The sequence below is a fragment of the Piliocolobus tephrosceles genome, chromosome 12 (assembly GCF_002776525.5).
Source record: "Piliocolobus tephrosceles isolate RC106 chromosome 12, ASM277652v3, whole genome shotgun sequence".
Lineage (NCBI taxonomy): Eukaryota > Metazoa > Chordata > Mammalia > Primates > Cercopithecidae > Piliocolobus > Piliocolobus tephrosceles.
The window spans coordinates 63899257-63913004 of record NC_045445.1 but is presented as its reverse complement, the minus strand read 5'-3'; positions in this window follow the sequence as shown (position 1 = coordinate 63913004).

Genomic DNA, 13748 nt, shown 5'->3' with positions numbered 1-13748 from the left:
ACATGTGCCCAAGGTGGTAGGGGTACAGCTTGCTTTTGTACGTTTTAGGGATACGTGAGACATCAATCAATACATGTAAGATTTACATTGGTTCTACCTGAAAGGGTGGGTCAACTCAAAGGAGAGGGGGATCCTAGGTCATAGTAGATTTAAAAATTTTCTGATTGGCTATTGGTTGAAAAAGTTATCGGTAGAAAGGAATGTCTGGGTTGAGATAAAGAGTTGTGGAGACCAAGGTTTTATCATGCCTTGATAAAGTCTCTGGGGAGCATGATGAAGCCTCTGGGTAGCAGGCTTTGGAAAGAATAGATTGTAAATGTTTCCTATCAGATTTAAGATCTGTGTTGATATTAATTTTGGAGGTGTAAAATGAGTCATGTCCAACCATCATGGCTTAAACTTGTCTTTCAGATTAAATTTAAGAATGCCCTGACCAAGAAGGAAATCCACTCAGGTAGTTGGAGAGCCTTAGAATTTTACCTTTGATTTATACTTCCAGCATTTCCGACTTTTCATTATTATTATATCTGTTACTGTAAAGAACATGGCTGTGCTGCAGCTAAGAAGGCATAGGGCAGCAGGCATAGGCTGAGGTAAACAACCTGGATGATGCAGTGGGTTTGTGGCACACACGCACAGTCCCAGGTCTTATATAACCATAGCCATGTAGACATAACATGGAGAAAGCTCACTTCCATAGCCATAACATAGAGAAACTGACCACTTAGTTCTCAGCTACTATTGTTTGTGTAATGTATAAAAGTCACACTGACCCTGTGAGGGGCTGCTGATTAAAGCCATGTCTCATCTACCTGCTGTCTCTTGACTGTTCTTCCAGCTCCCTACTCCATGACCGTCCACTCCCCTCAGCCCTCAGCTGGGGCTGGAACCTGACCATGACAGTTATGGTGACCTGTGATCACTGATATTTGATGTTACTGTTGTAATTGTTTTGGGGTGTCACAAACACCACCCATATAAGATGGTAAACTTAACAAATGCTGTGTGTTTTCTGATTGCTGCACCAACAAGCCCTTGTCCTATCTCTCTCTCTCTCTCTCTCTTTTTTTTTTTTTTTTTTTTTTTTTTGAGACGGAGTCTCGCTCTGTCACCCAGGCTGGAGTGCAGTGGCCGGATCTCAGCTCACTGCAAGCTCTGCCTCCCGGGTTTACGCCATTCTCCTGCCTCAGCCTCCTGAGTAGCTGGGACTTACAGGCGCCCGCCACCGCACCCGGCTAGTTTTTTGTATTTTTTTTTAGTAGAGACGGGGTTTCACCATATTAGCCAGGATGGTCTTGATCTCCTGACCTCATGATCCTCCCGTCTCGGCCTCCCAAAGTGCTGGGATTACAGGCTTGAGCCACCACGCCCGACCCTCTCTCTCTTTTTGTCTTTGATCATCCCTAGTCCCTGGGACTTAATGATATTAAAATTAGGCCAATTAGGACCCCTACAATATCCCATAAGTGCTCATGTGAAAGGAAGAGTCAGATGTCTCTAACTTTAAATCAAAAGCTAGAAATAATTAAGCTTAATGAGGAAGGCATGCTGAAAGCCCAGCATGAAAACCAAAACGTAGGCCCTTGTGCCAAACCACCTCACCAAGTTGTGAACGCAAAGGAAAAGTTCTTGATAAAAATTAAAAGTGTTACTCCAGTGAACACACAAATGATAAAATGTGTAAGAGCCTTATTGCTCAAATGGAGAAAGTTTTAGTGATCTGGATGGAAGATCAAACCAGCCACATCATTCATTTAAGCCAAAGCCTAATCCAGAGCAAGACCCTAAATCTCTTTCACTTCTATGAAGGCTAAGAGATTTGGAGATGCTGCAGAATAAAAGTTTGAAGCTAGCAGAGGTTGATTCATGAGGTTTTAAATAAGAAACTATAACTTAACAACATAATGTGTAGCAGCAAATGATGATGTAGAAGCTACAGCAAGTTATCCAGAAGATCCAGCTAAGATAATTGATGAAGGGGGCCATACTACACAACAAACTTTCAATGTCAATGAAACAGCCTTCTATTGGAAAGTCCTACTGCCATCTAGGACTTCCATAACTAGGGAGGAAAAATCAATGGCTGGTTTTAAGGTTTTAAAGAACAGGTCAACTATATTGTTAGGGAATAGCATATCTGGTGACTTTAAGTTGAAGTCAATGCTCATTTACCATTCCAAAATCTTATGGCTATAAGAATTATGCTAAATATACTCTGTCTTTGCTCTATAAATATATCAACCAAATCTGGATTACAGCTCATCTGTTTACAGCATAGTTTACTGAATTTTTTTTTTTTTTTTTAGACAGAGTCTGGCCCTGTCACCCAGGCTAGAGTGCAGTGGCACAATCTCAGCTCACTGCAAGCTCCACTTCCCAGGTTCATGCCATTCTCCTGCCTCAGCCTCCCAAGTAGCTGGGACTACAGGTGCCCGTCACCACACCCAGCTAATTTTTTGTATTTTTAGTATAGTGTTAGCCAGGATGGTCTCAATCTCCTGACCTTGTGATCCACCTGCCTTGGCCTCCCAAAGTGCTGCAATTACAGGCATGAGCCACCGTGCCTGGCAAAGTTTACTGAATATTTTAAGCCCACTGTTGAGACCTACTGCTTGAAAAAGAAAAACTCTGAAAACATTTCTGCTCATCAGTAATAAACATGGTTATTGAAAAGCTCTAATAAAGATTTGGAAGGAGATTAATGTTGTATTCATGCCTGCTAACACAATATCCAATCTGAAGCCTATACATCAAGGAGCGATTTTGACTCTCCAAGGCTTATTGTTTAAGAAATAAATTTTGTAAGGCTGTAGCTGCCATAGATAGTGATTTCTCTCAGTAACTTGGGAATAGTAAATTGAAAACCTTCTGAAAATAATTCACCATTATAGATGCCATTAAGAGCATTCATGATTTACGGAGTAGGTCAAAATATTAAAATTGGTAAGAGTTCGGAGGAAGCTTATTCCAACCCTCATAGGTTGACTTTGAGGTGTTCAAGGATTCACTGGTGGAAGTCAAGATATGGTGAAAATAGCAAGAAAACTAGAATTAGAAGTGGAGCTTGAAAATGTGACTGAATTGTTGCAATCTCATGATAAAACTTGAATAGGTGAGGAGTTTCTTCTTGTGTATGAGACAAAGAAAGTAGTTTCTTCATATGGAATGTACTTTTGGTGAAGATGCTGTGAATATTGCTGAAATGCCAATAGGGGATTTAGAATATTAGATAAACTTAGTTGATAAAGCAGTGGCAGGGTATGAGAGGAGTAACTCAAATTTTGAGAAAAGTTCAACTAAACAGTATCAAATAGCAATGCAATCCAACAGCATTTCATGCTGCAGAGAAATTTTTCTGTGAGTCAATGAGCACTGCAAACTTTATTGTTCTCTTATTTTTAAAAATTGCTGCAACCACCCCAAACTTCAGCAGCCACTACTCTGATCAGTCAGCAGCCATCAACATCAAGGCAAGATTCCAGCAAGAAGATTATGACTCGTTGAAGGCTAAGATCATTGTTAGCATTTTTTGGCAATAAAATATTTTTAGTTAAGGTATGTACTTTTTTTTTTAGACAAAATGCTATTTAACATTTAATAGACTGCAGTATACTCTAAGCATAACTTTTATATGCACTGTGAAACCAAACAAATTCTGTGAGTTGCTTTATTGCAATCTTCACTTTATTGAGGTGATCTGGAACCAAACCAGCAATATCTCCGAGGTATACCTATATATATTTCTCACTCTATCTTGTTTGCCACAGTTCTAAGAATTGAAAGTCCTGTAAATAAAAGCAAGCATGCAAGTACACAGTTTGCTGTAGAAAGTCAATTGAGGTACCATGAAGTACATCAAGCTTCTTTCATTTGCTTTAAGTTGACCACAGGTCTTCAATTTTTAATGTTCAAATATGTGTACATAAAGTATCCACATTCTTCTCCAAGAAATGTTTTATATAGAAAGGCTAGAACATAAATGCATTATCACTCTTCCTCTGAAAGACTTTCAAATTTTTATAATGTGACTGCTGAAAATGCATTTCTCCTTAGTAAAAATCATGGAAAAAAATGTAAAACATATATATAATAAGGTACCTACTAAGAATATACATCGATATTTCAAAATAAAAGCTAAAAGGAAATACATGTAATAGAAAACATCAAGCTTATGAATATATTCATTCTTGTGTGGTCCTGATATGTTTGTTGAAGTTGGTATATTTTTAAGTAAATATCTAAATTGTCACCCCCAAAGCATAATATTTATATAATACATAAAGAGTTATCACATTTTAGTTGCAAAAGAAACCATTTTGTTGGTAATGGAAGATCTTTACTTAACTACAAATTTTATTTTATAAATACATATAAGAGATGAATATGGTTTATAAAGCCACATCATAGATTCCTTATGGATTCTGGATTTTAGACCTCTGTCACATGCATAGTTTGCAAGTATCTTTTCTCATTTTGTAAGTTGTCTTTTTACTCTGTTGATAGTTTTTTTTTGTTGTTTTTTTTTTTTTTAACCTGTGCAGAAGCTCTGCAGTTTAATTAGGCCCCACTTGTCATTTTTTGCTTTCATTGCAATTGCTTTTGGAGGCTTAGCCAAAAATTCTTTATCAAGGGCAGTGTCAAGAAGAGTGTTTTCTTGATTGTCTTCTAGGATTTTTATAGTTCTCAAATTTGAAAGGTCTTAAATTTAAATCTTTCATCTGTTTGGGGTTAACTTTTATGTATGGTTAACAGTAGGCATTCAGCTTCAATCTTCTGCATATAGCTTGTCAGTTATCCAAGCACAATTTATTGAATAGCGAGTCCTTTCACCATTGCTTATTTTTGTTGACTCTGTTAAAAATCAGTTGGTTGTAGGTGTGTGGCTTGACTTCTGGGCTCTTTATTCTGTTACATTGGTCTATGTGTCTGTTTTTTTTTTTTTTTTTACCGGTACCTTACTCTTTTGATTACTGTAACCGTGTAGTATAGTTTCGATCTTTATAATGTAATGGCTGTGGCTTTGCTCTTTCTGCTTAGGATTGCTTTGGCTATCAGGGCTCTTTTATTAGTTTCATAAGAATTATAAAATCTGTCTTTTAATTCTATATAAAATAATGTCAGTAGTTTGATAGGGACAGCATTGTGTTAGTCTGTTCTTGTATTGCTATAAAGAAATACCAGAGGCTGGGTAATCTGTAAAGAAAATAAGTTTATTTTAGATGACATTTCTGCACTATACAAGAAGTGTGGTCCTGGCTTGTTTCTGGTGAGGTCTCAGGAAGCTTACAATTATAGCAGAAGGCAAAGTGGAAACTGGTGTATCACATGGAAAGAGAGGGAGAAAGGGAGAGAGGTGGAGGTGCTATTCTCTTTTAAATAATCACATCTTGCTTGAACTAATAGGATGAGAACTCTCTCATTACCTCAAAGACACCACCATGCCATTTATGAGGGATCCTCCTCCATGACCCAAGCACCTCCCACTAAGTTCCACCTCCAACATTGGGAATCACATTTCAACATGAGATTTGAAAAAGCCAAAACAGCAAAATCATATCAAACATTGAATCTGCACATTTATTTGGACAGTGTGGCCATTTTAATTATAGTTACTCTTCCAATCTATGAGCACAGAATGTATTCTCATTTGTTTGTATCATCTATGATTTATTTCAGCAGTGTTTTGTAGTTCTTTTTGCAGAGATCTTTCACCTCCTAGGTTAAATATATTCCTGGGTATTTTATTTTTCTGTGGTTAATGTAAATGAGATTATGTTATTTCCTTGGCTCTTAGCTTGAACATTATTGGAACATATAAATGTTATTGATTTTTCTCCATTGACTTTGTATCCTGAAACTTAACTGAAGTTGTTAATCAGTTCTGGGAGCCTTTTGGCAGAGTCTTTAGGGGTCTCTAGGTATAGAAAAGTATCATCAGTGAGGAGGAATAATTGACTTTCTTTTTTCCAATTTGGATGCCTTATATTTTTTTCTCTTGCCTGATTTCTCTGGCTAGGACTTCGAAAACTACCTTGAATAAGAGTGGTGAGAGTGGGCATCTATGTTTTTTCCAGCTCTCAAATGGAATGATTCCAGGTTTTGCCCATTCAGAATGATATTAGTTGCCGGTTTTTCATAGATGGCTCTTATTATTTTAAGATATGTTCCTTCAATGCCTTGTTTGTTGAGGGTTTTTATCATGAAGGGATGTTGGATTTTATTGAATGCCTTTATTACATATATTGAAATTATTATATGGTTTTGGTGTTTCATTCTGTTTATGTAGTGAATTGCATTTATTGATTTGTGCATATTGACACAGCTTGTATCCCAAGAATGAAGCCTTCTTGATCCCGGTGAATTTACTTTTTGATGTGCTGCTGGATTCAGGTTACTATTATTGTGTTGAGGATTTTTGTGTGTCTATGTTCATCAGAAATATTGGCCTGTGGTTTTCTTTTTCTTTATTTCTTTGCCAGATTTTGGTATCAGGATGATGTTATCTTCAAAGAATGAAGTAGGGAGGAGACTCCTTCCTCCTCTATTTTTTGGAATAGTTTCAATAGGATTGATAGTAACTCTTTTTTGTATATATGGTAAAATTTGGCTGTAAATCTATTTAATCCAGGGCTTTTTTGGGATTGTAGAATTTTTACTATTGTTTCAACATTGGAATTCAATATTGGCCTCTTCAGGGTTTCCGTTTCTTCTTGATTTAATCTAGAGATGGAATGTTCCAGGAATTTACTTCCTCTAGATTTTATAATTTGTCTATATAGACATGTTCATATCACTCTCCAAGAATCTTTTGCATTTCTGTGGGATCATTTGCAATATCAACTTTGTCATTTCTGAATGTACTTATTTGGAACTTCTCTCTTTTTTTCTTTGTTAATCTAACTAACAGGCTATAGATGATTTTAATCCTTTCCAAGATCCATCTTCTGGTTTTGTTGCTCCTTTGTATGAATATTTGGGTGTCAATTTCATTCAATCCTGCCATTTTTTAATTTTTTTTCTTCTGCTAGCCATGTGGTTAGTTTGTTCCTGTTTTTAAGTCCCTCTGGGTGCAATGTTATGTTGTTAATTTGAGATCTTTCTAATTAGGGATTTAGCCCTCTGAATTTTCCTCTTAACACTGCATTTGCTGCATCCAAGAAATGTTGGTATTTCATGTCTCCGTTTTCACTTATTTCCAAGATTTTTTTTTTATTTCTGTGTTAATTTTGTTGTTTACACAAAAGTAATTCAGGATCAAGTTGTTTAGTTTCCATGTAACTGTGTGGTTTTGAGAGAACTTCTTGGTATTGATTTCTATTTTTTACACCAATGTGTTCTAAGAGTATGATTGGTTTAATTTCATTTTTTTGAATGTACTGAGACTGACATGCTTTATGGCAAAGAATGTTGGAAATCTTACAATACGTTCCATGTGCATGTGAGAAGCATGTATATTCTGTATTTGATGGGTGAAGAATTCTGTAGATGTATATTATGTCCAATTAGTAAAGGGTCAAATTTAAGTCCAGAATTTCTTTTTTAGCTTTCTGCTTTGATCATTTGTCTAGTGTTGTCAGTGAGGAGTTGAAGTCCCCAATATTATTGTGTGGCTGTCTTTTTGTAGGTCTAGAAATACCTGTTTTATTAATCTGGTTGCTTCAGTGTTAGGTGCTTTTATGTTTAGGATAGTTTATCTTCATGTTGAAATGAATTCATTATCATTATGTAATGTCCTTCTTTGTCCTTTATTACTGTTGTTGTTTTAAGGTCTGTTTTATTTGATATAATAATGATGGCTCATCCTTTTTTTGTCTTCCATTCACATGATATATCCTCCTCCAACCCTGTCTTTGAACCAATTAGTGTCATTACAAGTGAGAGGGGTTTCTTGAAGGTAAAAGATGGATGGGTCTTTTTAAAAATCCAATTTGCCACTCTGAAACTTTTAATTGGGAAATTTAGACCATTTACGTTCAAAGTCAATATTGATATGTGTGGTTTAATTTGCCTTAAGACCTGTAGAGAAAAGGGGACATGGACCCTAATGGGAAAATATTCACCAGGTATTTTTTGCAGGGGCAGGAATGAGACGGGGGCTTGCCTAAAATGAGGATTTCTAGGATGAGGCAAACTTGAGAGAGAACCTGAATAGGGATGATGGCGTGGACCAGGAGGAGCAGGACTAGAGAGAGATGACTCCCCTGCCGAAGGCATCTCTGAGATTTGCTACCCTAGTCCCTTCCAATTTTCCTTTTCTGCTTATAACCTAGCCAAACCTTGTACAAAAGAATATAAGGCATATTTTTTTTTGCCCAGAGTCTGAAGGTCAAAGAGTACCAGTGATTCAGGATGCACTCAAGAGGAGTGCAGGCTGCAGATAGTTTGTTACCCATCTGAAAGAAAAGGGAAAGGCATCCCTTTCTTTCTTCCCTTCTCTGAGTCCTGGAAGCCACTAGGTGCACCACCCATGGACACAAGTGCAACCTCCAACCATGAAGTGGGAAAGCCAAGTCAGTAGGGATTGTCACACTTACCTACGCTGTGCCCTAGCCTTCCACTGTTGGTAACCTTTGGGTTCCCTAGACCTCATCTATGCCACAGATGCAAGCAAGTTCTTCACCCATGAAGCAGGAAGGTCTAGTTGGCAGAGATAATCATGCTCACCTGCACTGTACCATAGCCTTCTGCTGTCTACTGTCTCTGAATCCCTCAGATCTAGTTTTGGTTTTAGGGCTCCGTACCTAAACTTGGAAAATACATTGGAGTAATGTAAAGTGAAGCTGTGGAACCAGATCCATTAAGACACCTTTTAGTCCTACCTTGTTCTATGATTCAAGTCAATGGAAAACTATGACAACTCAAGTTAGGCAAGATTGCTAAGGGTCCAAATACTTCAGAAATAAAGGCTTGGTCATTTCCTAAAGCTAAGTGCCATGGTCAGCTTATGTGCTTGCAATGGGAAGGGGAATATGGAATGGGTAGTCAAAGAAGGTAGTTTTTGAATAAAAGTTTGACCACATGACCAGTTGCAGGAATAATTCCTATGATTATTTCTTTCATATTTTTTACAAATATGGTTGTATGTGTGTGTACTCAATATCTTTATTTTCTCTCTGTTATCTCATTATCATATAACATATATTAATGTTCCATTATATTATTTAAGTATTGTTAAGTTTAAATTTTAGTATCACATTACAGGACATGAAGAATAGGAGTTAACATTGCTGAGGATTTCAAATTTTTTTGTTGTTGTTGGAGAAAGAGTTAGTGAATTTTTCGTTGAGCACAGAGTAATTGTGTCATGTTAGGTGGAAGCATGACTTTGTCATTGTCTTTATTTTGAGATAAGTGTGGGTTAATGAGATGTGGATGAGTGCCAAGTTGACAAGTGGTGAACTAGATTATTAAACTGTCTGTGTCAAATAAGTTAGACTATAATGTCAGTTGTTTGGTTAAACACTAGTCTAAACCATTCTGTGCAGGTATTTTTTTAGATGTGATTAACATTGTTTTCAACTGACTTTAACTAAAGGAGATAACTGTGGATAATATGGAGGATTTTTTCTAAATGGTTGAAGGCCTTAAGCTCAAAAATTGAGGTTTCTCACAATAGAAGAAAACCTATCTCATGACTAACAAAATTCCTGCCTGACATTCCATCCTGGAAGCATGTTCTAAAATTTTTAGAGTGAAGACTACATCAACTCTTGCCTGAGTTTCCAGCCTGCAGGCGTGTCCTATTGATTTCAGACTTACTAAACTCCACAATCATGTGAACCCATTCCTTAAAGTCTTTCTCTCTCCTTCTCTTAAAACTCTTTCTGAAGAAATCTGACTGATAAAGTGTGTTGGAATTTTTTAAGAAGAATTAATGCATATTAAAATTTATTTTTAAAGTATTCTGCATTCATTGAAATGATCATGTAATTTTTTTTTTTTTGTTCATGTTTTTTTTTTTTTTTTTGAGATGGAGTCTGGCTCTGTCGCCCAGGCTGGAGTGCAGTGGCCCGATCTCAGCTCACTGCAAGCTCCGCCCCCCAGGTTTACGCCATTCTCCTGCCTCAGCCTCCCAAGTAGCTGGGACTACAGGCGCCCGCCACCTCGCCCGGCTAGTTTTTTGTATTTTTTAGTAGAGACGGGGTTTCACCGTATTAGCCAGGATGGTCTCCATCTCCTGACCTCGTGATCCGCCCGTCTCGGCCTCCCAAAGTGCTGGGATTACAGGCTTGAGCCACCGCGCCCGGCCCATGTAATTTTTTTATATTTTCATCTTATGATGGAAATTTTATGTACATATCTATGGTACACTAAAGGATATTTGTTAGTCACATGTAGCTATCAAGTGCTTGTTGTATGACTGGTGCGACTATAGAATTCAATGTTTATTTAATTTTTGTTAATTTGTACATACACTGAGTTTCCCATATATAGCTAGTGCTATCATTCTGAGGCATTAGGCAAATGCTATCATAGAAATATCAGTTACGGATCCTCAGCTCATCTCTGAAAGCTTGTCCCTTCCTGGAAATTCATTTCCCTAGTTATCATGGTTTCCAAAGTTTTCTAATGCTTTAAAATACAGTTTTTGTAATATATCTGGTTTTTCTACCTGTTCTCAGAGAAAGCATGCCATATATTATATCATCTCTTTCAGAAATAAAATTTGTAAAACTATTTTTAATATAGATTGAGTAAATTATACCTCCACTTCTAATACACACTAATGTTTTTTTTTTGTTGTTGTTCTTTTTTGCTCTATTTTGTCCTAATTATTCTCCATTACTGAGGCAAGATTTTCCTGATTGCAGTATCCATTTTCCTGTGAATTATGTATTTTTTCCTCTGTAGCTTGTGGGAACATGTATATTTTCCAGCCCTGTGTAAACACAAGACACTATTCCTTTAAAATAGTTGTTCCCTAGTATTGGTTAGTTGCCTCACACATCTGCACTGATCACTACTTTTATGAAATATTTGAAGTCAGTCCATCTGCAGAACTATGGAATTATCTCAGTGTGCAGCTCTTTTCTCTCTGCTATGCTGTTATGCAAATTCTAGTTCTCTTGGTCTACCCAGTATCTTAACTCCCTGTCTTTTACTCCCTGAGTCCACCATTATTATTATTAGATTGTCATACCTGAGCCACGGCCTAGAAAATTTCTTAAGGCAAGAAACTGGGGTGATATTGGTCTCACCTTGTTTATTTCCTGACTGACTCTCTGGGATCACTGTCCTTTTCTTGAAGTTCAGTGTCTTGAAAATCATCTTTCATATATTGTATCTAGATTTTTTGTTTGTTTCAGATGGCAAGATATATCCTATGTTACTCCATGTTGGTCAGAAGTAGAAATATCTGATAAGGCTATAATAAGGTAATTTTAAAATATAAGTCAATGAACACACACTTTTCCCCAGATTTTTTATGGTCTTGGTTTATAAGCTAAAACAACAGCAACAATAAAATAAACAAGCAAAAACTAGAAAGAAATCCAAAAAAGAAAACAACTCAACTTACTACTGAAGTGTTTGACGCCTTGAAAGAATATGTAAAATAATTCTACACAGAAAGACAAGAATCTTGAACCATTATAAATCCACAAGAAAGGTTAAGAAGGGTCATAAAAAGGAAGTAATATTTTAAGTAACCATATTAAAAGTTTTATTCCAAAGATACTAAAAATCTGAAATTTTTACTTCTCCTGGTTAGGATGGTAATTTGCTATAAAGCAGTATTTTTTATATAACTTTTAGAAAGGCCTTCACGTAATTGTAGATACACTTGTGGATAAAATAGGATTAGAAAAGACAACTTCAAATGTTCACAAAAGCAATTTGAAAATTGTGTGCAATAACTTGAATGAAATTGAAACCCAAATTTATTTTAGGACTCTGTCAGCAGATATGCTGTATTTCAGATAGTAATGATGGAACCATAAAAATTTACTAAGTGGCAGATTTTTAAAAACCTGTCGTTTTTATTGTTGATTTCCCTCCTGGTGGAGTAAATAAATATATAATAGAACATTATTGTTATTTTAACTATTAATAGTTACCTTACAATTAGATTTCTGGCAAACTATCACTTATAAAATCAGTGTCTATCAACAACATTGATTTCCTTTTGCTTTGTTATGCTGTATTTGAATATTTTTTCACATTTTCAGTAATTTTGGCTTTCAAAGTACTGGTTAAATTTTAGTATAATATTTGAGAAAGCACATGTTATGATCAGTGACAATGGTCAAATTTATTCATTTTAGATACTTTATTAATACCTATTGTTTAATTTATGACATATTCCTGAAAAAAATAGTAAAATAAAAGCATATTAAACTCAATAGTCCTCTGCCAATAACTATAATGTGTGCAATCAGCTTTTTATTAAAGCCATTTATTTATTTTCTTGTTCATAAATAATAGAAGCCATGGAATATGATACTTTATTAGGCTAATAATAATGACCCAAACTATTATAAAATCTAGAAGTCATTACTATATCATAGAGCAGAAATTTGATTCTCTTTAAAAGATTTTAAAATATGAAGTGCATGGCATACATTTTCCAATGTTTTAAAAAAGTAATTTCTGTATGGTTTATGCAGTATGTAAGGTATTAATCAGAATATCCATTTATGAAAAGCATTCCACTCCATGCGTCAGTTAAAGAAATGAAAGATTAAAATTATCTATTTCTGCTTAAATGCATGTTTTTCTTTAGGACTTCAAATGTTTTTAACTGACTGTTTTTTACAATTGACAACATTAGGCCAGGCACGATGGCTCACGCCTGTAATCCCAGCACTTTGGGAGGCCAAGGTGGGCAGAGCACAAGGTCAGGAGATCAAGATCATTCTGGCCAACATGGTGAAACCCCATCTCTACTAAAAGTACAAAAATTAGCTGGGTGTGGTGCTGTGTGCCTGTCATCCCAGCTACCTGGGAGGCTGAGGCAAGAGAATTGCTTGAACCAGGGAGTTGGGGGTTGTAGTGAACTGAGATCGCGCCACTGCACTCCAACCTGGTGACAGAGTGAGACGCCGTCTAAAAAAAAAAAAAAAGGAAAGAAAATTGGCAACATTATATTAACATTTGTTTTATCATGTTTTAAAAATTTAAACTTTCAATTTTAGAATAGTTTTAAATACATAGAAAATTCATGTTTCCTATATCTTAATACATTCTCTCATATTGTTAATGTTTTATATGACTTTGATGCATTTCTCACAGCAAAGGAACCAACATCAGTGAAATATTATATATATATAAAATATGTAAATATTTTATATAATATACTATATATTGTATATACTATAATATATGATAGTGTATATAATAGTATATATTATAGATGCTTTATTAATACATATTTCATATTATATAATAATATATAATATTAACATATAGTATAATGTATATTTTATTATATATAATATATACTATATAGTCTATATATAGTCTATATAGTATATAATATATGTAGTATATATACTACATGGTATATACTATATACTGTATATATAACTATACTACTATATATACACTATGTAGTATATAACATACTAGATATTATATATTATATATAGTAGTATATATAGTATATAACTACCATATATAGTATATACTATATATAGTATATAACATACTAATAGTATATATAACATATAGTATATTATATATTATTATATGTAATAAAATATATGATAAAGTAAAAATATATTATATATTATACTACATATTAATATTAT